This window comes from Argopecten irradians, chromosome 12, assembly GCF_041381155.1.
Source record: "Argopecten irradians isolate NY chromosome 12, Ai_NY, whole genome shotgun sequence".
Lineage (NCBI taxonomy): Eukaryota > Metazoa > Mollusca > Bivalvia > Pectinida > Pectinidae > Argopecten > Argopecten irradians.
The window spans coordinates 31,052,349-31,079,409 of NC_091145.1; the positions used below are offsets into that span (position 1 = coordinate 31,052,349).

General features: G+C 34.5%; 1 protein-coding gene across 3 annotated transcripts in view; it reads left to right on the forward strand.

The window, feature by feature from the left end:
- Positions 1-1,369: 1,369 nt before the first annotated feature.
- LOC138336962 (plexin-A2-like) overlaps positions 1,370-27,061 on the forward strand; it is a 112,614-nt gene continuing 86,922 nt past the window's right edge. For 2 of the 3 annotated variants that reach the window (XM_069286611.1, XM_069286613.1), the window contains exon 1: positions 1,370-1,826. The gene's annotated coding sequence lies outside the window, so the exon portion shown is untranslated. The remainder of the gene's footprint in view (positions 1,827-27,061) is intronic. The other variant, XM_069286612.1, reaches the window with a different exon arrangement.

The following is a 27,061-nucleotide window of genomic DNA, read 5'->3' on the forward strand; positions in this document are numbered from 1 at the left end:
GATGTAGACTCGAGTGATAAATGGTAACATCGGCTTTAGGCTGCTCGCTTTAATTAACTACATCTAGATATTTTACATTGAACTTTCAATTTTAACTGGAATATTGACAGTTTTAAGCTCTGGTCCCGGCGGATTTATGGGTTTTACGCGTTCCGCCTTTAAGTGGAATTAAGTCTTTGTTTCAAATTTCAAATACGACATTTTCACTGAACTTAGAACTCGATTAGCTTTTCTGTACTCAGTGACCCGAGATATGAGTACATCTTACTTCATACACTAGGAGATGTCCTAAAGAAATCTGTTTGACCACGGACTAAAGTACTACTCCAACATGTTCTGGTGTCTCCAGTTCTCAAAAAAACTGATCGATAATTATTGGTTGGTTTGTTGTTCAGGCTAACGAGCTATGGTCATCTAAGGAAGGCCCTTGCTGTATGCAATACAATGTGTACTGTTTGGTATTTTGGTAGCATGCTTCAGTATGGTAGCACTATAAAATATGATTAAATGTATTGGTAATTAACAACTTTTCAACCATCCAATCTATGTCCCGAAATGCAAAAACAAAGCTCACATAATGTACTCGAGATATCTCGAATGACGAAAAATTGTCCGTCCAAAATTGGACGCTAATCATTGGTCTGCTCTCCTCATATCATATTTTAGTCACTTGCGAGTATCCAATTGTGAGTCGTTGTCGTGAGTTTATAAATCGTGAGTAGCTCTCGTGAGTCGCTGTCGTGGGTCTGCAAATCTTGAGTCGATGTCGACTGTCTCTTCAAATCGTGAGTCGCTGTCATGAGTCTCCAAATTGCGAGTCGTTGTCGTGAGTCTCCAAATCGTGAGTCGCTGCCATGAGTCTCCAAATTGCGAGTCGCTGTCGTGAGTCTCCAAATTGCGAGTCTATGTCGTGAGTCTCCAAATCGTGAGTCGCTGTCGTGAGTCTCCAAATCGTGAGTAGCTGTCGTGAGTCTCCAAATCGTGAGTCGCTGTCGTGAGTCTCCAAGTGATTTTTTTTAAATGAGTCTCCAAGTGATTTTTTTTAAATCTCCTAGTTATCCGTATCGACCTGAGAATGTATTTGAACCTACCCTAATTCATCTATATATCCATTTGTGTGTAATTTAGGGGTTTCTTTATCTGTTCCCTGCAATCCTTTGAACAATGTCTCAAAATATCATAGCATAGTTTGAAATACACATTCTCTTTCTGCTAAGATATCATGGTGCCATCCTTCATCCTTGTATCCTGACAGCGTCCGTGAGCCAGACTCTCGTGCTCGGCACGATCTCTGGGCCATTGTACCTCTCGGATAGAAACTCCAGCGAATCGTGCCACGGCCAGTCTGTGTTTCAGAGCGATCGTCTGCTGCCGCTATCCCGACACCGAGAGCCTAGTGAGTGGGTCTGCAGTCTGTCTGGTATATGTGTACCGTACACACACTCATTCCTGACATGTGTTCCCAGTCCTTTGTGTCCCGGGGTACCCAATCATAGCCTTCTGGATTTATACTTTCCTAACATTTCCGACTCGAAGGAACATCCGATACCACGGATTCTGGTGTGTTGATAACTAATCGTATCGTTGTGGGATAATTTTGATTTTTGAACTGTCTTTGTTTGAAGATTGGCGGTTACCTGTTTATTTTCACACTGCTGGAAAGTGTCGGTGTGGATACTTGTGATATTATTACTCATCGTTTTTCTTGTTTCAGTTTTTGTTGAATAATCGAAGAAGCCACTTTTAATTTGGTGACAATTTGGAATATCGCTGACATTCTGGATTAACTTTTGAAGACGACGATACTCATGTGCTGTGCACCAAAGGTAAGTTACCTGGTATACGTTTATATGGCGTCAACCGGTGCGACATAAAAGTATGGTTATCTTACAGACATTGTTCTGTCACAATCATGTACGAAAAATCTTCTGAACAGTATTGATTTTTATTGTTATGAATGATAACGAGAAAGAGCTTAATCAGTTTATCTATGAACTGGGACAATGGGTGCAGTATTGTTGGAATTTCTAGATCGTTAATCATGATTTTCTATATCTCTCTGTGCACACTAGACAAGTTTCACTGGCATGCAGGTAAGCTTACCAGCATGTATCATAACAGTGTTGAGAAGATTACCACTTATCAGCGCCATCTCGTGTAAATATTTGAACTTTCTCCTGGGAAAAAAAGATTGATGCTCAGAGTAGATAATGCAAATAATGAAAACTAGACATTTTGATTTTTTATATCTATGTGTATAGATGAACTTCTGTATTTCCTCCATATTTCATCCATGTAATGTGTGATAATGCAGAAGATTAAAGTCTGTCAACCATTGAGCTTGAATCACCATCCCTACTTACTCTAACCATCTGAAGGTAGCATATACAATTTCACACACTGCCTTGACAATCCTTTTTTTGAGGTCTGGTTTGCCAATCCTACAGTTAATGATTTAATATTATTCATATGTGTATACAATTGTCTTATTAGCAAATTAGAATAACTCTTGTTAGTCAAGTTTTTAGAATTGGAGAGCATATTTTCTTTACTGATTTACTTCTGTTTTCTATCAAATGCTGCCACAAGAGAAGTGATAGTTTTTTTATTTCAATGTTATAATATATGCCAACATACATTACTACACAAGACCTAAAGCAATCTTTATTGCTAGCCTTCAAGATAACCCAAGTCAAGAATGGCACCAACATTAATTTGATGTGTACAATGTACTTGGTGTTAATGTATCTCTCATTTCATGGTGATATCTTTGAGATTCTGCAGTATATGATGGAGATTTTTGTGGTATTTGGTAGATCATAAGTGTATCTTGATAATTTCAGGATTAATTGATGGTTGTTTCTCGTTGCCTACACATTTATCAATTGTTAAGAGAGTATGCTGCTGGTACCATATTCTACCATAAAAGAGCCGCCATCTCTATTTATGTGCCCTCCCCATTTTTTGCAGGCCCCAATTTCACTTATTTTGAATTAAATGCAGACAGAAAATATAAAAACAGTGAAGAATAATTTTAGATAAAAGACTAGTCCAAATTTCTTTCTATTAGACGCCCCCTTATTTCGTTCAATTGGTAAGCGTCGTGAGCACATATTAGGTCGAATACAGTATGTGTTTATGCGACTATCTAGTCTTTTGAATATCAAAATTATTAATTATATTTTACCTTTATTATAATATGGTGTCAAGTGTTTTATCTGATTCCAACTAGGGGAAGACAAATTAATTAGTACAGTAGGTATATAATAATCCAGCCGAGAAATTTTTACCCAAATATTTGGGTCTTATGGCTAGTTCAGTTCAATGTATCTTTGTTCCATAAAATATATCTGCAGGAATGTGAAAGAGAGTATCTAGAGAATGAGACAATTAAGGTGGTCTGGATATCAGAAATGTGACAATTATGGATTCACTTTCTGTGGAATCTCAGGAGATATTGAAATAAATAGAGGTCTGTGCCCCAGTTCTGGCTATTCTGAGAGGTTAACCAACACAGGGTATCAATCTGTTTTTGGATACTTTCATCATTTTAAATTCTTGATAAACATAAACAACAATGCATAATAAAATTATTACAGTGGTGTGAACACTCAATACTTCAGGATCCTTTATTTCTAGATTGTGCCATCAAACTTCCAGAAATTATACTACAGAAATATCCAGTAATACAGGGACCAGTATATAGTTATAAATGACAGAAATTTCGCAGTGATTGATTCATATACAATGACAATAATGATGCTGATCACAATTCATAGTGAGGGTGATAGTGATGAGAATGATGATGATACTAATGACAAATGATGGTGATGGTGATGATGATGATGATAATGATGACAAGAGTGATTAATAATAATAATGATGATGATGATAATGAAAATGATGATGATGATGATGGTGATGGTGATGATGATGGTGATGATGATAATGATGACAAGAGTGATTATAATAATAATGATGATGATGATAATGAAAATGATGATGATGATGATGGTGATGGTGATGATGATGATGATGATGATGATAATGATGACAAGAGTGATTATAATAATAATGATGATGATGATAATGAAAATGATGACGATGATGATAATGATGATGACAACAGTGATGATAATAATGATGATGATGATAAATATAATGATGATGATGATGGTGATGATGATGATAATGGTAATGATGATGATGATGGTGATGGTGATGATGATGATAATGATGACAGAGATGATTATAATAATATGATGATGATGATAATGAAAATGATGACAAGATGATGATACTAATGAATAATGATGATGATGATAATGATGATGATGATAATATTAATGATGATGATGATGGTGATGATGATGATAATGGTAATGATGATGATGATGGTGATGGTGATGATAATGGTGATGATGATAATATTAGGATGATGATGATGATGATGATGGTGATGATAATGATGATTGTGATGATTATGATGATGATGATGATAATGATGATATGAAAATGATGATGAAGGTAATGATGATAATGATGATGAAGGTAATGGTGATGATGATAATGATGCACAGGTGAGATGTAATATGATAGAATGTGTATACAGGTGAGAAGTACCTGTAAAAGATGTATGTAAAGGAAGATTGTAGATGTAAATTGGTGTCAGACTCGTTAATGCAGGTATGTGTGCTCTTAACAGGTGAGAATTTCCTACACGGTGACACCTGACGTAATAATTCAGCGTAGCAGCACATTCAGATTCTTAAGCTAAATTAAAGAATATTGATTAAAATATCTAACTCTAGCTAAAAAAACATATAAAAGTGATTGCTGACTTTCAAATTTGGTATTAAACCCCTGACAGAACCACTTCAAACGTAATGAAAATGAATTTTAAAGAGCGATATAAATATTCTAAAGGAAGGTTACATGTGGATAGTATGAATCACTAGATATAAAGCGCGCCGACCGATACTCAAGGTGGGGTCACCCAACCATATAAATTTGTCTTTCATCTGTTATGACTGAGAGTTTATTAGACAATACTCTTCCGTGTGGGTGATAAATTGTGATTTATACCTGTGTATGATATAGTCAATTATAGACAGGTGTATACTGACATTATGATACGTTATAAATGTTTATATTATTCCTAACACAAATATGCAATGTTATAAAATTTATGAATCCTATTTCAGATTTTTCACTAAGGTGAGATGTACATTTTCATATTATTTCAAGAAGAAAATTTATGAAAAGTAAAAAAAAAATTGTGTTTTGGGAGACTGCAGAATATCTTTGATGTGTCTCCTTGTGATAGTGTGTTTTGGGAGACTGCAGTATATCTTTGCTGTATCTCCTTGAGATAGTGTGTTTTAGGAGACTGCAGTATATCTTTGCTGTGTCTCATTGAGATAGTGGAATTCTTACTTGTATTATAGTGTGATCTCACTTAACCATACTGCTGAAGACACCAATCAGCACACCCCACCTGGTTGTACTATACTGACAGGCAAACCAGTGATCTCTCTCTGTTTGCTGAGCCCTAGTTAAGATCAGCAATCAGACTTTGTAGACTCCCAAATATTAAACAAAGGACAGTGTACATGCAATGATTTGTAAAATGTTTTCACTGTTAAATTGCTCTCTGTGTAACTTACTGATTATGAATATGCTGTCCTAGATATAGAAAAATACATTTTGATTTATTTCCTTTCTATACAATATCTTGATTAGTTTATATCAAAACATATATCTTGTGGAAAATTTTGGTAATGTTCCACTTTCCTAACTAAATCATGATTTATTTGTATGGTACCGTATGTTACTGAGTAAATGTTGATGTATTATAGCTTCTGTGTAGTTAATTTGAATCTTCAGGATGAAAGTAATTTTGTATTGTAGTATTTAATTTGAATATATACGGTTAATACATCAATACTAAACCAAGATGGAGTTGTTATCTGGTGAAAGGCGATTTAACACAGCACAAGGCTGAAATGATTTCTATAGACTTTACACCTCCTCAATTATCTAACATCTCCTTAGGCAGTTCTGGCTTCATATACCAGTAGGTCCAACATCCTGAAGACATCAATTACTGCCTATATACCTACACTGGGTAATTACCAACTCTGACAAATGTAATAAAAATATTGCTTTTTGTTAAAACGTGAAGATAAATTTATCCAATTATCAAAGAAATCCTGATACATTCCAATCACATGTTTCCTTTTTTTTTCTTTTTCGAGGAAGATAAATTTATTCCAATTATTTTGTGCAGGGTTCATCCATTGTGTAGCAGAGTTGGTCTGTGAAGGTTCGGGGAATAAATCGTAAAATCTTGGTAGCTGGGACACATTGTTAGTAGGGCTTGGTGCCATGCTACAGCAGTTTAAATGTAAATCTATCAGGCTGTTTTCACCACAGCTGCATGCATTGCTACAGTGGGGGTTTGTGTCTGGATTTCTGAAGAAAATTGGTAAATTACAGAATATACTAAGGAAAGGGTAGTCAGGCTTGGTTCAATTTTACTTAACATGCTGTCATCAGCGAAGGTTATTTAAAGACAGAAGTAAAACCGCATTTGTAAATTTGAATAAATGCATGTCTTTTTTCCACATTTTTTGCAATTGTGTTTAATTGGTGTGTTGTATGGTGCGACCGCGAAAGCCGTCTATAGAGTAAAGAAGAAACAGCAGGACCACACTAGCATTTTGTATTATCCTAGTATGATGTATGATGTATTCCATTGAAGTATGTCTAAATATATATGAAACATTTTCTCAAATACAGTATGCGACCCAATAATTATAAGTGCCTCGCCTCATCCTCCTTTCGGAGATCTTAATTTCACTGAAACCTTGAATTAAATGCAAACTGAAAATATGAAATCTATGTACGTTTATTTATTTGATAAATTGATTTATCAATTATGCAATGATTTTATCAAAGGCTATTGTTAGTACAAATTTAGTTTTAATAAGTTCCTTCCTTCCCTAATTTGAAAAAAGCACCCTAGAAGTTTATTTGGTTGAATCATGGTTGATAGAAGTTATAAAATTGAATTGACAAGGTTTAACTTGTGATATTTTACAAAAGGGAACTTTGAATAAAATGATGATATTCTAATTGTAAGTTTACCAAGGTAGCAGTTATGAGCTCAACTCACCACATAGCTTATGTCATTACTGTTACATCTGAGGAATATTTTACTGCCAATTCACATAAAACTGGAGAGAAGACAAATTGCTTTCTATATGTTCCTATTCATCACCATACTGCTGTGAAGTTTTATATTTCACAAACCTTACATCAGCTGTGTAGTAAGTCTCTCCACTAAAACTTCATCCCATCAACCTCACATCCATTTTCCTGTTGTCAAATAACTTGGTTCCTAAAGTGTTATAACATTTCCCTTTTCTTTCAATTTGAGGTTTATGCCAATCAATATCTTTTCTATATATTGATGTTTTTTGTTCTGTTCTGAATGCGAATCTAAAACTAATCAAGCATGAGTTCCGTTTGACATTTTTGTGTTGTTCGTTGTTGCATTATTATCAGTCCTCCAGGTACATTTCATAGATCCTTAAATCATGCGACTGTTGCAAAGACCCATGTAGAACGAATATATGTACCCGGCCTACTATACCTTTCGGCCGGGTACGAATTGGTCCCTATGTGTCGTAGTGGAGCACTGCCTCCGAAAATCACTCGAGCACAGTTTTCTATACTTTTTTGTAGTTTCCAATTATTTTAAGCGTATACATGCATATACATATTATTTTTGTCTAAAACAAACAAAACTACCTTTCTTAATATATACCGTACCACTCACAAGACGTCAAATTCACAACTTTTGGACTTGCCGTATAAATTCCCTTCAGAAAGACCTTCATATGTATTATTAAAAAAATAATGATCGATGAGAAATTGATACTTTATATAGTTCAGTTTTATTCCCTAGTAGGTAAGCGATATAAAAAAGTACGATAAAATGCAAAGAAACGTTTTATAATGGTTTGTACAATCATTAAATTGCTCTATTAGCAGTAATAGGCACCAATTGGAGCTCTAAAGACGACACCATTTTCTGTCTAAAGGTCTTTTGAGCTACAATATTGCAGCTAAGACCCATGGATACATGTACATTTAATATGTACCATTTCAGAAATCAAGAGATGTGTTGCATATCAATATGATATGTATGCATCTTGATTTAAATGTGAGTAAATATCTTAATTTTTATTGAGTCATTTATATATATAGCAACCACAAATATGATCATGTAGATAATATCCAAAATTAACACGATTATTGTGGATTTTGCCTGAAGCAAAAATTATCTCCTCTTTTTAAGTGCTGCAGAAAGCTGGAATTCTTTCCTCTATTGTTGGTGCCAAAATAGCCGTAATTATCTCCCCTTTTGTTAATGGATGCTAGTGTGTTATTTGTACAATTTACTGAAAAAAAAAATGAAAAAAAGTTTTCTCATCTTATCTGCAACATTGATTAAAGTTAACTTTAATATTTCATAAATAGAAATATCACAAAATTATAGGACATTTGATTCCCAGCGAGGTTTTCATTTCATGAGCAAAATCTGTTATTCTAGCTGAATGAGTGACATTCAGTATCTTTGTTTGACAACTTACCAACATCATCCCTTTCTTTAATTTTTTGTATGCAAGCTGGTATGGATACCAGGCCAATAATGTTGCCATTAGTAACACGATACATGATGATGCTGTTAAATGACCCAGAAGACACACCAGACATTTAACACAGACATGAATTCTGAACTTATTCAGATACAAATCTACATCAATATATGAGTACCATATATAAAAACACTGTAGGTCAGTCTGAACCCCACGACACAAAATATAAATTCCCCGCTTGATAATTCCTATCCCTAGGTCATCAGAACAGTTTTATGTGGAAGTCGATGAGGTGTAACCGTTATAAACAGCTGGTCGGTCATTCATTACCATATCACCTGCTCCGTTATCAGGTGTTTTAATGTTCGCGACACATCAAGGTGACCTTTACGGGGATACAGGTGATAAAGTTAATGTGCTATTAAATCAAGCGTGTCATATACAGTCTATATAACGGATATACAGCACACATAAAATAATATGTATATTTCTAAATGTTATAATAATGGTCATTTTTTGTCATTTTCTTTTGTTTTTTTTCTTTGGTGTTGTTCAATTATTTTACTTTTCTATTTAATAACTTGGGTCATTTAAGAACATGCCAGGTTTGTGCGTAGAGGAAAGCCAGAGTACGCAGAGAAAAACCACTAACCTGTGGTCAGCAACTGGCAGCTGTCACACATGGGATTCAAATTCGCAACCCAGAGGTGGAGGGTTTGGGGGAATATGTCGAGACATCTTAACTACTGCATGGACCACTGCGGCCCCTTTTGCTTTTTCTTCTACAGTAAATTTTGTTCATACAAAAATTGAGATTTATTTCTTTGTGGTTTTTTGGCAATAATAAACTGGGGACATTTCATTGAATCATGTTTCACACTAAATGTATATAACAATATTGTGCTAATTAGCAATAAAAGATATCTGATACTTCCAGAAGTTCTTGTTTCCGTAATGATATTGTACCCAGGGTGATGTCACAAAATGTCAATAAATTGCCTACAAATTTGATGAAACAGTTTCATAACACGAAGTAGAATGAATACTTTTAATGTTCCTATTGAAGTAATACACCATAAGCTTATCATAAGTCACTTATAGAAGTGTCTCTGTTTGGTTGTCGGTTGTCTCGCTACCGTATTACCAGTTTGATAATTGTTATATCTGGGTGAATCCTCTCGGGTGAAATATCTGTCGGGATAAAACCTACAGTGTGACGCCATGGACAGGGATACAATGATGACTGTTTAGAGAATGTATTGAAGCTTGTACATAAATGGCAATATAATCGACTGCTTTCTCTCTCAGCGGCCAAAAAGCATTTCAGACCGAGGTTAATTGATTGTGTGTGCTAATCATGGCCTTTATCCCTTAGGTCAGACTTGTTAAGTCACAGGTAATGCCTATCAACAATAATTGTGTGATGACTAGTGACATATTGAAATTCTAGGAAATTTATTCCACGTCGATGCTTGAATTTCGTGGGAGACAGTATATAGACACAGTCTGATGGCGTATATAGATCTGTGAAGCGTTCCGATCCTCTAGAACAGTCACCAGAATTACATTATGAACTTCATCTGATATAACCACCGTTTTTATTCTCTATCAGATTAGGCTGTTGTCGTACACAAGAGGATACCTAAAACGTATGAGTTGCTATGTTGTCGTGGAACATGGTTAGTCATCTCGTAACACAGGTATAGGTCTGCATTGATGCGGCGTGTACTGACCGATAAAAATATATGAGGTCATCTTTTTTTTAACGTTTTCTAGAATAAATCAATACGATGATGTCACAGGTATAAAAAGTAAGAGCACCTTCATCAGAGAGCAAGCTATCAATCATGATTAATTGGTAATATAAGTGGTTTTATTTATAATTGTGATTGTCTGAATCTTTTATAAGACAGGTACATTTCTCCATTAACAAAACATTATTAATTTCTATTTCAGAGTCATTTTAGAGCTTTTTTATCGTTACATATCCAGGTTTTAACTCGTATTCGACATTGCTGTTTGAGACACCTGGTGATGTCATGAGGGTGGTGAAGGTCAGTCATACATTCTGATCTAAAGACATAGATTAACTGTCGGAGCCATTGTTTACTAGCTGTATTGTTGTGTTGAGTTAAAGATGCTCCACCGCAGACAAAGCATAAATGATACTCTTCATTTGAACAATAATTGGTGTTAAATCATGTATACATATGTCTGATTAACACAATAAATAATATAAAATAATTTGTTTTGCATTTGGTGCTGTGCATGCGCAATCAGTATTTCATTCGACACAACATAGTGCTACAGAATTTTTTCGGAATGCAATTAATTGTTTTTGATATTTTTATCTTGAAACAAAATTAGAAGCTCAAACATTTCATTGGTGGTAATGGTGTAGAAATAAGTAACTTTTGTAACTGAAGAAAAACACTATGTCGTTTGCTCTAGTTTTTTATTGAGGAATATACTCTTTGTCAGTGGTGGAGCGTTACTTTACACAACTATTTAGTTATTTCCTTGTGGGAATTAATTATACATAAAGTGTAGGTGGATACTTTTATATGAAGGTATACTGTATACCGTACAATGACTCAGTGTTAATAAAAATTCCTGGGTCTGGCTAACAATGGGGTATACTGCAGTATAAGTTGATTAACGAAAATATGGACAATAATGTTTAGTTTTTATTTGAATAATGCAGTATTTGACCTGATGAGGTTTGTTTATTTTTACATCTTTTAACAGCCATGTCATTTATAGTAAGAAAGATTTTAATAGGCGGAGCTAAGCGGTGTACCCCTACCTGCACCACATTGAATTCATTAGAGGTATATGTTGGAACACCTTAACCATTCAGCCACCACAGCCCCTACCTGATGAGGACAAATTTACCTGCTACTAGAAACACACCGCTTTGCATTACAAGAAGATTGACGAGGTTCTTAAAATGTTCAAAAACAACATCTTGTCTTAAATGGACCATTCTCTGTTCCTGTGATAACTTATATGAAATAGTGGCCTCGCAGTGGTGTGGTGGTCAAGGTCCCCTACATAATTGGCCTTCCATGAACCATGAACTGACACTGCTCGGTGGTTTTTCTACAGGTACTTTGGCTTTTCTCTACTCACAAAGTTACCACCGCCATTTAAACCTGACTCATCCTTAAATGGCCGTGGCTGTTTATAGCATGTTAAACTGAAATAGAGTTATGGACAGTAAGACTGGAGAATTGTATTATAGTTATGAGATATGTATTGTAGTTACAGACAGCTGTGTAATCGGAGAATCAGAACAGGGGACAAGACAATTTATTACTGCGTAATCTGGGGGAAGCTGTGTAAACAGCATCAAAGATATAGCTATCTTGGTTCTCCAGAATGAGACAGGTAAAAATTACCAATTCATTTTACCTGTGTAAGAGTACAGCAGACGTTCCAGCCACTAGTTAGTTTACATAACTCTCCAACTAATTGGCTGAAATAGAGATACAAATGGCTGGTCTTGATTGCACTACCCTGCAGTGAACATAAATAAATTGGGAATGTTTTGTTTAATGTACAAACATTGATTTGGATGAAGATTCTGCCGTATCAGGGGCAAAATATTTAACTGACAATCATTCTTGAAATTCTAGAATGGACTATTCCGGACTTTGAACTAGAAGAATCTACATGCATGTTCAGGGGTGATCGGGTACAGACAAGTGCTAAATAGCACCATTTGTTTTCTGTGTATAGTTTATTCCACTTTAAAACATTGGAAACACAGGAGTATGCCTGAGAGGAGTTACCTGGGGAAAAAGATAGGGTTTGGTTTGTGTTTTTATGTTGTATTGACAGAGCCATTGAAGGATGTATGTCAGGTTTTGATGTATGCTTAGGATAGCAAATGGTCCACTCTTGCAAAGACCTTTTGAATGTCAGATAATTCATCACTTTCCAAACCAAAGTGGTTATGGTGGCCCTGTGTTTAAAATGTCCCAACATATTGCCACAAGCAATCCACCTCTGGGTCCCAAGTTAGAATCCCTTGTGGGGCAGTTGCCAGTTACTGACCAATGGTCAATGGTTTCTCTCCAAGTGCTATGGCTTTCCTTTAACATGTAAGCTTGTTACATCCTTAAATAACCCTTGCTGTTAATAGGACATTTACCTAATGAAACCAAACCAAATAGCAAGCCATGAATCCCTACAGAACCCTATAGAAGAGGACAGTGGAAGGAAGTAATTTGTATTATATAATACATCTTTTTTGTATGACCTTGACAAGGACACTGCGGTTTATGTTCCTATAAATTGTGTCGCTGGTCAGACGGTCAGTCAACTTGACATATATTATATTGGAACCATTAGGGCTGGTAATTTTATGGTTATTGGGGCAAAGATATTATCATAAAAACATATTGATCAGTTATATGGTTATAAGGTCTCAGACTTGTTACAGTACATCAGAAGTATCATGTTCACTGACCAACAGATATCATTTTACATTGACCATCAATAAGGTCAATATGTTGGGAGGGATTTTGCAAAAGACACACTAGACATTTTGCATCAACTTTTTCATCATGCTGTACTTTCTTCTTTCTGGAAATCGTCATTGATGCTAATGATCAAAATAATTGTCCAGATAAATTAAAAAAGAATAAATAGAATGTAAAAATTATGAATGGAAAGATGCATTTACCAAAAATGTGGTTGAAGGTCCATTGCAATGTTTATATTGTATATCTAGGCCAGTCATAACATTCTTCCTTGTAGAAATTGTCAGTGATGCTTAAATCATCAAAGGCGTTATTGTGCAAACAAATTTAAAAATTATATGAATGGAAAGGTCCTAAAGCTTAATAAGTCAAGATTTTTGTTAAAGTCCATTGACATGCTTTTTGTATTCCTTGACCATCAGTTATTGTCCTGCAATAAATAAAGCCATGTCATGATCGTTCTCGTAACGAATCTGTTGTACAATATATACATGTATATGACCACTTAGGGTAGATAGTATTGTAATGTATGGCCTTTGATGTATTGGTACTTCAGCTTATATTATTGTAATGTATGGGCTTTGATGTATTGGTACTTCAGCTTATAGTATTGTAATGTATGGGCTTTGATGTATTGGTACTTCAGCTTATAGTATTGTAATGTATGGGCTTTGATGTATTGGTACTTCAGCTTATAGTATTGTAATGTATGGGCTTTGATGTATTGGTACTTCAGCTTATAGTATTGTAATGTATGGGCTTTGATGTATTGGTACTTCAGCTTATAGTATTGTAATGTATGGGCTTTGATGTATTGGTACTTCAGCTTATAGTATTGTAATGTATGGGCTTTGATGTATTGGTACTTCAGCTTATAGTATTGTAATGTATGGGCTTTGATGTATTGGTACTTCAGCTTATAGTATTGTAATGTATGGGCTTTGATGTATTGGTACTTCAGCTTATAGTATTGTAATGTATGGGCTTTGATGTATTGGTACTTCAGCTTATAGTATTGTAATGTATGGGCTTTGATGTATTGGTACTTCAGCTTATAGTATTGTAATGTATGGCCTTTGATGTATTGGTACTTCAGCTTATAGTATTGTAATGTATGGCCTTTGATGTATTGGTACTTCAGCTTATAGTATTGTAATGTATGGGCTTTGATGTATTGGTACTTCAGCTTATAGTATTGTAATGTATGGCCTTTGATGTATTGGTACTTCAGCTTATAGTATTGTAATGTATGGGCCTTTGATGTATTGGTACTTCAGCTTATAGTATTGTAATGTATGGCCTTTGATGTATTGGTACTTCAGCTTATAGTATTGTAATGTATGGGCTTTGATGTATTGGTACTTCAGCTTATAGTATTGTAATGTATGGGCTTTGATGTATTGGTACTTCAGCTTATAGTATTGTAATGTATGGGCTTTGATGTATTGGTACTTCAGCTTATAGTATTGTAATGTATGGGCCTTTGATGTATTGGTACTTCAGCTTATAGTATTGTAATGTATGGGCTTTGATGTATTGGTACTTCAGCTTATAGTATTGTAATGTATGGCCTTTGATGTATTGGTACTTCAGCTTATAGTATTGTAATGTATGGGCTTTGATGTATTGGTACTTCAGCTTATAGTATTGTAATGTATGGGCTTTGATGTATTGGTACTTCAGCTTATAGTATTGTAATGTATGGGCTTTGATGTATTGGTACTTCAGCTTATAGTATTGTAATGTATGGGCTTTGATGTATTGGTACTTCAGCTTATAGTATTGTAATGTATGGCCTTTGATGTATTGGTACTTCAGCTTATAGTATTGTAATGTATGGCCTTTGATGTATTGGTACTTCAGCTTATAGTATTGTAATGTATGGCCTTTGATGTATTGGTACTTCAGCTTATAGTATTGTAATGTATGGCCTTTGATGTATTGGTACTTCAGCTTATATTACCATGACATGAACTGGTACAATTTGTTTACACGTAACAATAAATACTGTATTCAAAGCATATCCTGAAAGAACCGTATAAATAAGACATGACTGCCGATTGGTGTGTTATCTAAGCCAATAAAAGCAGTATACCATTAGAAAATTACCCTATTCTGGTTTTATTCACATGCTAATCAACTAATTAACTCTATTAACACTTGTTGGGAAACCTCTCATTATATAATGGAATGTTCAACCCCATGGGGAGAGGGGTTATGAATATTCATGAATGTTCAAGAACCTTTCATAAAGTTATGGATAAGCTAACTGGTTTTGGCAGTGTTTTGCTTATAAATTGCACTGTTTATGCCTTTTTGGGGATTAGGTCCTTCCCTGATTTGATATACATATATTGGAGTTGGAATTCGCAGTTCTGTACTATTTTAGGGTGTACACATGAATATTGGAATGTAAAACCGTTTTAGGAAATATTATGGAATTTTCAGCCTTTCTTTCCTCGCTTGTTCCTTAGTAGAATTTTCAGCCTTTGTTTTCTTGCTTGTTCCTTAGTAGAATTTTCAGCCTTTGTTTTCTTGCTTGTTCCTTAGTAGAATTTTCAGCCTTTGTTTCCTCGCTTGTTCCATAGTAGAATTATCAGCTTTTGATCCATTTGATTGACTGTGGTCTGGCTAAGTGGTTAAAGTGCTTTGGTGTGTCTTAGTGTGAAACCCATATGGATCAGTTCTAGTGGGCTAATTTTATTCTGGATACTCTGGCTTTCCTTATGGTCAAGTGTTTAATGTGCTGTACCTATCACCACCAGCCCTCCAACTCTTAGTTGTGTGTGGAGCACTACTAGTGTGAAGCGGTTTTACTCTGAGTACTCTGACTTTCCTTCACCTACTAAACCTGGCATTTTCTTGATGGCCCTTGAAAACTCATAATGAACTGTTCTAGTCATTGAATTAGAAGAGTTCAATAGTGTCTGTAGGGATGAATAGGCTAATATGACTTAAAACAAAAATATACCCTAACCTGAATAACTGTCCCAATGTGCTATATGTGCATGTATATTGGATTGTTTTAAGCTTTGTGATGGATATATTTGAAAATTTTGTTGTCTGTTTTATATTGGATGTCACCTCAGTTGATGTTTTATAACACATCCTTCAGATCTAACCTCCACACTCGCCCTATTTTCAAGGGTTATTGCCCTTGACCATCTAATCCACAAGAATTGACCTTCATTTTTTTTATTCCCCCCAGACAATTTAGGGAAGATTGGTTCTCTATGTAGAGATGGTGTGCATGTAGATATTTAGGTCTCGGAGACACACATTGGACTATTCCATCATGGTAAACGCTGCATTATAGTCACATTACTGTGGGATTACACTGCGGAAACACAGCATTTTGGTCAAGATTGGAGTTATATCCGTTACATTGTGTTACGCTACAGATCAGATAGTTTTTCAGGAAACGAAGTAATGCGGAGAAAATCAGTCGGGAATTCCTTTGCATATAGAACTCTTTATCTCTTTTAAGGCGAAATTTTACTAGGAAATTGAATTAGTTTGTTGAATTCTCAATAGATAAATTTATGACCAAGCCTAAGTCGCCCTGTCTGGTATTGATTGGAGCCCAAGGCTATAACTGGGAATCGCTCTTCATAGATAAGGTCAAAGAAAGATATAGTCAAGGAGGAAACGCTTAGTGATGAAAATGCAGTCAACGAAGAAGTCAATATAGTAAAGAACATATTAGATGTTAAACAGGAAGCATTTCATGTAACACAGTAGACAAAAGGTTTGATAATGTAGAATAGCATAAGATAGGATGTAAATAGAGAAAAAAAAAAGATTCCTTATGAATTTTCAGCATGGTTACAGCATTAATGCAGTATGGATACAGCATGATGAAGCATGCTGCTCATTTTCTTCCATTCTATATTCTTAACAATTGAGAAAGGTATGATGTACAGTCAAACTTGTCTATAAAGACCACCCAAGGGGCCAATACAATGGTCGCTATAGTGAAGAGGTCTTTATACACAGGTTGAATAATGCTGAAATAAACCATTTGAGATCATGAGAAAGTAGTCGTATTAAGCAGGTGGTCTTTATATAGAGATGATTGGTAAGTAGGTTTTACTATGGTAGAGGAGAGCTTTGATATAAATAGAGAAAGGTATGATGTAGTTAGAAGAAAGAAATGATGTAAACTTGATTGAGTATTCTTCATAATTCCTTTGATGTATCAAAAAAAGAAAGGAAAGATTGGATGTAATATCATAGAAAGATTTAGTGTGGCTAAAGTAGGGAATGTGATCAAAGTTTGATTTAGCAAAGACCAGAGAACTTGATGTGTAGTTCGATATGTTCTTTTGAAGGTATTTTTATGTCTTTTAATATCTAACACATTTTGAAACTGGATTTTAAAACTATTTGATGTATTTATAATAAGGCTTCAGACACCAGGAAAAGAAAACTATTGATGCAGAAAATATTAATCATTCTATAATTTGATATATCAGTAGTATTGGAGGTCACAGTACAGGAATACATTAAACAAGTTAAAAGGGAATACAAAATATTAAAGTTTAGAAAAACAACAACACTCGCTTTGAAGATTTCTTTTGAACATCATTATTCATCATGATTAAAATTACAAATGAGACTACCTAGGTATATTGCACTATTTATATTTCTGTGTGTATATTCATTACATAAAATATCAAAGAAACACAATTTAACAAAGCATGACAATTTATTGACTCGTGCCCTATCGGGCCTCGAACTCATGATCTACAGCACCCAATCGCCTAGCCAAACATATCTACCCCATCTACCACTGTGCCACATCCACGTCCCCCATTATTCATTTCATATATAGACAGGTATGATTTTGTTTTATGTTCCGACTTTCATTTGAATGTGGATGTTAGCTAACATACAGTATATATGTATTCTAGCTAAGACATGCTGTGTGGGCTTTACAATAGATAATATGATCAATATATAAATATAATGATTATTTAAGGGCCAAAATTTTAATTTTGCAGATATTTTTTCATTTAAACTATTAATTTCACAAAACATAAATATTACTTGTTTTACAGTATTTCAAAAGCAATAATGTGTCAGTAAAATATAGATTGCTCTTTGTGGCCCAAATGAAAGGTCAAGTACTCATGAGAAATAGAAGAGGTCAACCAATGAGTTGCCAGGTAGGTGACTGGTCACATCAGTTGTAAGACCTGATCGGCATCTCCTGCCTAATGAAGGCTGTGGTATGTCTCACTGATGTTTGTCTAAAATACAGAATCCTCACATAGTTCTCAGATGGCTTTGTAATAATCAAATATTGTTACCTGTCATATTATTGATAAAACAATTATTACGTAATTTTATTTTCATCACTGCTGCATTTGGTTATTTCTTTTGAACAATTATTATTGATCTACCTTTCATATTTGAAAAAGATTAAAGCAATTCTTAATGAAATAGTACAATAAGGAGGCTTTAGAGTTGATTTGATAAATATCCGGCCGTTTTACTCATGTTAAGAGGGCTAACAATTGATTGCACTGCATTATGTAAAAACTTTATGTAACCACATTCTCTTTGTCATGGCACCATTATACCAAGATAAAGCTTCCATGTTCACAAAATAAAAACGGAAAGCAAGAAGCATCCTGGCACATGGTGGTCTTCCATCAGCTATCGTAATACAATACTTGTGGTGATTGATCTATGATTTCTCCGTCTTTGATGTTTAACATTCTATGAGTGCTGTAAAATTACGCCATGTGTATTATTCTCTCCAATTATATCATTCTGCCTAGACTTCATTTTGATCTAATCTGCATTTCTGATGAATGAGGATTTAAAATGGTTGACAGAGCCAGGTTTGCTACCAAACAATGTGATTATGACTCATTTTAGACCATTAAGTTGCTATGACAATCTCCCAGGACAAAATCGACGTAATCCTAAAAAAAAAAAAAAAAAATTGATGGATCATAGAATATTGCATGCTACCCACACCATTATACAACTGTTCCTTCCTACGGCACAGGTTTCCATGGAAACCGGTAGTAACATAAAATTAATTTGGCATAATCCATTTTTTATTAAAATTAGAGTGCCCTGTTAATGTACCATCATCCTCAATTTTGTAAGTCTGGCTTTCCTGTATGATGCATCAAGAAGTGTCAAGGTCACAGTGTATATTACCGAAATTTAATATAAAATTGGAGATCATTGATTTATGAATATTTTATTGCTTAACCATCAGTTTTGATGGCAAGGTTTAACTTCAATGTGGATATAAAGCTATATATATATATATAACTTGAAAGTTATAAAATATAGGTTTCTTTGCATGTGCTGAATTTTGTATCAAGGTCGACCAGGCTGCTGTTCAATTATTTGTAGTTTCTATGTGGGCGTGTGATGTCTCTCCGATATAGAGGTATAGCATAGGTCCCTAGGGAGCTAGGACTCGAAGATTTGACATACTGCCAGGACTTCAGATGTTGTGTCCTGATGGCTAGTAGATAACGTTATCTGTCCATATTTCTCAAAAAGTCACATCTAAGCTTTCTAAGTTGTAGAAATTCTTTTATATGTTGATCAGAAACACTTTCACAAAAGGCGAAGTGTCGAGAAAATAACTACATTAGGTTTTGCAAAAAGTAGAAATGAAAAAATAGAGGTAATATATAACATATTCTCTATTTGCAGATAAGTACTGATTGTGACGTCATGTGTTTGCTAGCGTAACATCATATTTTTCAGAAGAAATGATGTGAATTTCACTCATTGAATTATGATATCACAAAGGATACCTGCCCGCAAGGGAGGTGAATTTTTAAAGCCACACTATACGTAACTATCAGCAAAAAGTCAAGTTAGATTCTACCCGATATTGTTAGTATTTGTAGATGTAGTTGAAATTAAGTCATATCAAAGAATATTTAAAATGATTTCTTAATAACTTTGGTACAGCAGTTGTTGAAAGTTGATACTTGTAAACATGCCTTCATTTTAAACTGGTCGCCATAGAAGTTACGATTATTGCCAAACGGAAGTTGGAAAGTTCATGACCCGTTCTCGGAAGAGTTCGGACAGATGTTATGTAGTTACGGTATTCACATGACGTTCTCGGCAACGATGTTACAATGTCGGCTTACCTCGGCTTGATTGAATAAGTGGGACCCACCTTGCGATGTTCAATGTTTATTTGATTTTTTTTCAAAATTTTCCGAATCATTATCACTCATTTTGACTCCGATTTAGTCCTATCTCTGCATAATTTATAATAGGATTTGTTTTTCACCTTTCTTCTAAATCATGAACAAAATATGACAGATACGGATAGTAGGGCTTTAATATGGAAAGATGGAATAAAGAGAGTTATTGCATTTTGCAATTGATGTTCTGCATCAGTTGTTTAAGGTTTTTGTATGCTTCATTGATTATTCCGTATAGTGTCCTTAGGTCACTTATCCAGCATTGTCATCTTTCTTTCTGCTGCAGTCTTCTAATGCATTCTGGGTGATTTACAGATTTATGCATGTGACACCCCGGTGAATTGCCTGAAAGAGCATCTCATGTAAAAGCTAAAATACTATTGGCCAAAATTCCTCATGGTTTTTCCAAGAATAAGGAGGTTTTTGAGATCCAATGATGTGGTTAAAGTACCAGTTACTGTCGATTAGTTCCACCTTCTGCTGATTATGATCATCAATTGATCACGTTACTGTTAGAATCACCAGAAGGTGGAACTAACCAATGGTAAATTGTGCTTTATCCACTTTGTATTGGTAAAACCCCCGTATTGTATTCAATTCAATGACCTTGACATCTTACTAAGTTTAAAATCATTCAAAATCATTCAAACATTTGTTAAGGATCTGTTACTGGTATAATTATACATGTAGCTGTAATACTCGGTAATCAAATTTCCCATATTTGGCTTTGTTTATGTTACTGGATAATGAAGTGCTCCTATCGGTATAACTTTTATACTTTATGATTTTGTCGCCTGCAGCAGCAGGAGGCTTAATTATCCAGGAAGTAATTAACAGGAGTTGATACTGCACCAACTCATTTCCACTTTATCTTAAATCAGCCTGAATTATTCATTGAAGACCGTATAAGGTAATCTAGATCTGTATTCCTCATCATTCTATGTGTATAGGTCTTAGACCTTCAAACGTCACAGCTTGTAATTTTTTGTCCTAATTAAAAAGTCAATCCTCGGGAGCTAGCTAATCTAGGTTAATGCTATAATTCACCGTGGGTTGATTGTTGTAAAATATACGCTGTGATCTAGAATAAGTCTAGGGTGTCCCAGTAAACACTATACTTTACACAATTCATATGTTCTAGTCTATAGTTATATAAACCATTATTTTTCACTACCCAAGGTGTCCCCATATCTCGATCCTATACAAAACGGCACAGCTGCCAGGCATTCTTTGTTTTCATGGATGGATGAACGTCACCCATAAATCAAAAAGCAAAAAAATATGCACTAAATAGTTATTGCATCAAATTCCTGTATAATTTCATATGGAGGAAAACGAAATGGAGTTTTAAATTAATGTAAGAGCAAATCCAGAGATCTAGCTGTCCTTAATACTTAACTTGATATAAAGTACATTAGGCTGAACTCATTACACGAGGAATTTTAATCATAGACATCCAAGAGCTGAACAAAGTGTCAAGCCGGTGCTGAACGAATAACGTTTTAAAAAGACCTAGATGGTTTTTGAGTGGTAGAAGATGGAAAAAGTTATAAAAATAAAGTTTTCTGTATCAGACAAATTTTTGTTTAGGTTCTTAAGCTGTAACTAACTTAGCCAGCAGTTTGTAACAGTTTAGTCATAAAAGACAGGCAAAGAAGTGTGTGCTTTGAAGTTGGTAAAGAAACTATGTGTGTATAATTATCTCCAGATTTGTGTGTGAGGAGGGAAGTGTTCTTCTCTCCTTCCTTCTTATCCTCATATAAATTATACCCCTTCCACTACACAGACTGGCATGATGTAAAATTAGGGTGTTTAACGAATTCTCCCCTGAAAATTCATAATGAACTGTTCCAGCCATTGAATTAGAAGGGTTCACGTGTGTAGTCAGGGGTGAATGAGTAAAAGGCTCAACAAGTTCTAAATTATTTTCAGTTTATATATATATTCTTTGCATATGACTCAAATTAATTTATTTTATGTTTGATGAGAGTTCTGCACCTGTATTATAACAAAAATCTATCTCAAGACACATGTTGTGCAAATGAATCTCATTTTCATATTGCAAATAACTTTTTCTTAATTTTTGACCATTACAATAGCAAAATGATTTAAGACAACTAATTTCATGAAATATTAATATGGGGCAACAAAGTGTAATTCCAACTGTGTAGACAAAATTGATTGTCTAATTTTCAAGGCAGCCTGCCCCTTTATCAAGACACACGTAAAACAGTTACATGATATAGACTTAACAATAGAAAATGCAAGAAGACAAAGGAAATACAATATTATAATCAAATTATAGTTAGCAGTGTAATGATGTCAGATGACACAGTCCAGATTTGACACTACGCCGCAGTATACAGGGCACAATTAAATTTTGGACTGGATACATACATCACCATGAACAGATGGGGAGACATTTCCAGTATGGTATTCCAGTCAAGCTGGGGGTACTTAAACCTTCTAAACATGTCTGCTGTATCATAAACTCTAATCAGTTCTGATCTTTCTGGTATATGGTCCCTCATCGGTCCTTCCATCTCTATTCCTTAAGGTCAAAGGTCAACTTTGTTTTTTAAATTCTTACTTGCTGATATAAAATGTATGTTATCTCAACTGCACAAGACACACAACAAGATTGTGGTAAGTTTTATCTTGATTCCATATAATAAGTATACAAATACATATTGAGAATACAAATGTTGTACATTGATATTTTTTAATATCTGACATCTTGTGATGTACTTGTAGCAGGACAGTTGAATGCCTGTGCTTCTGTTGAATTTAATTGAAGCTGCGGGCTAAAGCATGTGTGTTGTAAAGTGACTGAATTGGTGATCAATTTCATCTTGCTATCCAACTGGATGTCTCTATAATATTATTTGTTTGTTGTGACAAATGCAGAACTCTTGTATGGCTTGAGGTTTGCTTGAACAAATGGTGTTGTATTCCCTTTTGTCATAGATACCACAAGTACTTTATCTGTGTACATTATACATAAAATGGAAACTTTATTTAGCAGAAATGAATCCAGAAGTTATGTTTATGCAATTTGTAAGGTTTATAAATTTTGAGATAAAAAAAGAAAGTGACATCAACATGTACCAGTACAATTGAATCATTTTTAATTAGAGCCTTGTATTTAGATGCGGGGTTCCTTATTAGTAATCAGAATGTCTGTCTGTCCATCGATCTGTTTGTCCATCTATCCGCTTTTTTCTTTTGTACAATTACAATGGAAGGAAGTGGAATGTTGTTTCCAAATTTTGTATGATGGTTCCCCATGGCATCCAGATTTACTGTGTAACTTTATAGCTCAACTGGATTCAAAATGGCCATCATGGATTTTTAAGAAAATAAAAATGATTTGTTGCCAATGATACATAATCCATATTGATGAGGACTTACCTTAGTCTGATACCTTGGTGAGTCAGTCATTTAGTAGGACCTTGTCTGACTTAAAGTCACTATTCTAGTATTGACCTCCCTATTGTTATTCCCAATCTTCAGTTGGTACGCACATGCAATGATATATGGACAATATCATATTTTGTGCTATGGAATGAAGACCAAATCATTACTATGCTTGTCACTTAAAACAATGTGTAGTTACTTATGGTAACTAGGTATAGATAGCATTAAAAATTAATGATATTATTTATCGTGAGATATTTAAATGTATAACCTTACCAAATACACTTGGCATTGTGACGTCACAACATCACAGATGGCTGTTGATGATTGTACTATCCTTAATGATAAAGGTGTGTTTCCACATTGCAGGAGCAAAATCCCTTGATATGTTCTTGATAAGAATTGTTCCTGAACTGTTTTCAGTTGGCAATTATGTGAGTACGAATGTCAACTGGACAATTGCAAACTCAACATGAAACTCATGAAACTCTTGCATGTTTAGCTCGCTTCTTTAACTGGTTCATTATTTCATAATGGACTGCTCTTATAGTCTTTGATTTAGAAGTGCCTACATATGTTTATAGGGGTAAGTGAGTTAAATTTGCCAATTGGCCTCCATCCTCCTTAATATTTGCCATCAGAAAGCAATTCAGTGCTTAAATACCTGGTGAAACACCAAGAAAATTCTGTCTTTGACTTGGGTATTTGCATGTTACAGAGTTATCTGCCCTTGTGGGTAGGTATTGATTGTGATGTCATTTGCATACAAGCACAATATCTTATTTGTTTTGAAAAAATAGCGCAAGTTTTGCTCACAAAATAATGACTTTGTAATTAATACCTACCCTCAGGTCATAACCTGAAAATGCAAGATAAGAAAAGAAGAATATATGAGAATAAGATTAAGATAACATTAAAGAACTCGCTGCATCATTACGTTCTCGATCTCGTTATAATTATTTGGATTTCCTGTACGTTAAACAGCAGCCCAATTAAATGGAAATAACTCATATCTTGTTAACGATTTTAAAAGTGCTTACCCTACATTTTTTATTTTTTTTTTATCAAAAGTGTTGCTGATTTTCATAAAGGTAACTAACCGACATATACCTAGTACATGATACATCAGTTTTGTGAATGTTGATGTACCTTACATTGGTAGATAATGAAGTTATATAAAAGTGCCATTTCCATAGAGTATAATGACAGTACTCTCATCATTTTAGATTTGATGAGACAGTATTGTTCCCCTCTGGATATTTTGGAATCAATACCGTTATTTAGTGAGGCAGACATTAGTTTCTGGAGCTTTTATTTAAAGTGTAGATGATGAATGACTTTTTTGTACAAAAATTGACAACTGTGCCATGCCATCCACCACATGGGAAAGCATCAAATAGATAAATGTTCCATTTTTATGAGTTTGGTTGGCTGATTTTAATGAATGTTTTATTGCAATTCTTTTTAATTCAACTTCATATGTAGGATAGGAATTATTTATGAAGTTCTGTGCTTAATAAAATTCTCGTTTCTTTTCATAAAGAAAATTATATAACAAGTAAAATCAATTTCCATGTGAGAAATTTCTATTTACATACCGGTATGCCATAGAGTGTTCTAATAAAATGCTTTTCTTAAAATGTTTATTTTTATGACATTATTTTACCCCTGTAATTCCATGATGAACTGTTCCAGTCTTTGAGATAGATGAGTTTAAGCAAGTCTTTAGGGGTGAATGAATAAAAGAGTAATTCTCTCTGGAAATATGAATACATATATCATGGATGTTGGAAATCATAATTTGCAATATGTTTGAAATTACTTTCCTCAAATCTGTCTGAAACAAGTGAACTTGTCCCGATGATTTTGCATGACTAGTCACGATGATTTTGCATGACTACAACAGGATATTATGATGACATGTACCTGTGTGTGTTATCAAGTATATTTGAAGATTTGAATTTTATATTCCATAGTCATGGTTGTTTTTTATCCAGAAGAAATCGGAGAAACAAACTGGTCTGGACTGTCATTGGTTGTATCCATGTTCCGTCTTTGCATATGACAGAGTTAGCTCCCTTGCGGGTAGGTATCAATTGTTACGTCATTATTTTGTGAGTGCAATTCACATTGTTTTCTCCAAAACATATGACGTTACGCTCTTAAACACATGACGTCACAATCAATACCTACCTGCAAGTGCAGATAACTCTGTAATATGCCAATTCGGAATTGTACTGCTCTAGATGACTCCAGCTACTGCTAAAAGTAAATGCTATTAAACCGAACACACAAAACATCAAATGTAATGCAAATCTTTAAGAAGTGATTGTTCTTTATTCCACTTTCCATAAATCTGGTATAACATTTTCTAACAAAGTATATATATTCAAATGAATATGAATGTCAGTTTTTCAACACAGTGTATATGCATGTTCAGAAGACCTTCCATGCAAAAAGAGGAATTGCATGTAGAAATGCTTCAATAATCTGATTTAAATTTCCATTGTTGTTATTCAAAGTTAATGTCGGGGCTGCCTGCATTCTCAAGAATGATGTTAGGATAACACAAGATTATGTACAAGGAAAAAACCATCAGACACCATGATTTATAGACAGGAATATGGGACTGTATCATTGAAAGAAGCATAAAAGTCGACTTTTCATCTTAACATTTGACAGAAACATCTGACTTTCTAAATATGAATAACCTTCTTTGTACTGAGCTGTAGATGATTACAGAGATTGTGTAAGGCCACACAGAGGGACAGCCATAAAGAATGGGAAGAATAGGGGGAAGATCTGCTTCTGATACAGTAATCAGGCCTAGTGAAAAGGCTCCCTGACAAATGACATCACCTCCATCTAATACTTGGGAAAACTCAGGGGAGGGGGGAGGGGTAGACAAGAGATATAGGGTTAATGCTGTATAGGTATATGCAGAACAAGTTTCTTTACACATTGACCCAGTGAGGCGGTCTGGGAGGATCCAGAGATTGCACCTAGCTTACTTGTGCATTCCAGAGTCAACGGAATGATGCTTTTTAAGTCGTTATGTTTCTAGATATTTTAGTTTAAACAATTGAATTCTTTTTTGTAAAGGGGGGGGGGGATACATTTTAATGGTCTGAAAAATTTCCTGGATACAATTTTTCATGAGGGATACAAATACTATAACACCAGTAATTTGATGTTTTCATGTCTAAAAAATAAATGACCTTGTTACGACAATTCAAATTTTTTTTATTGAGATTTACATAGTTGTGTTGAATTTGTGTTTGAAACATTTTTGTGG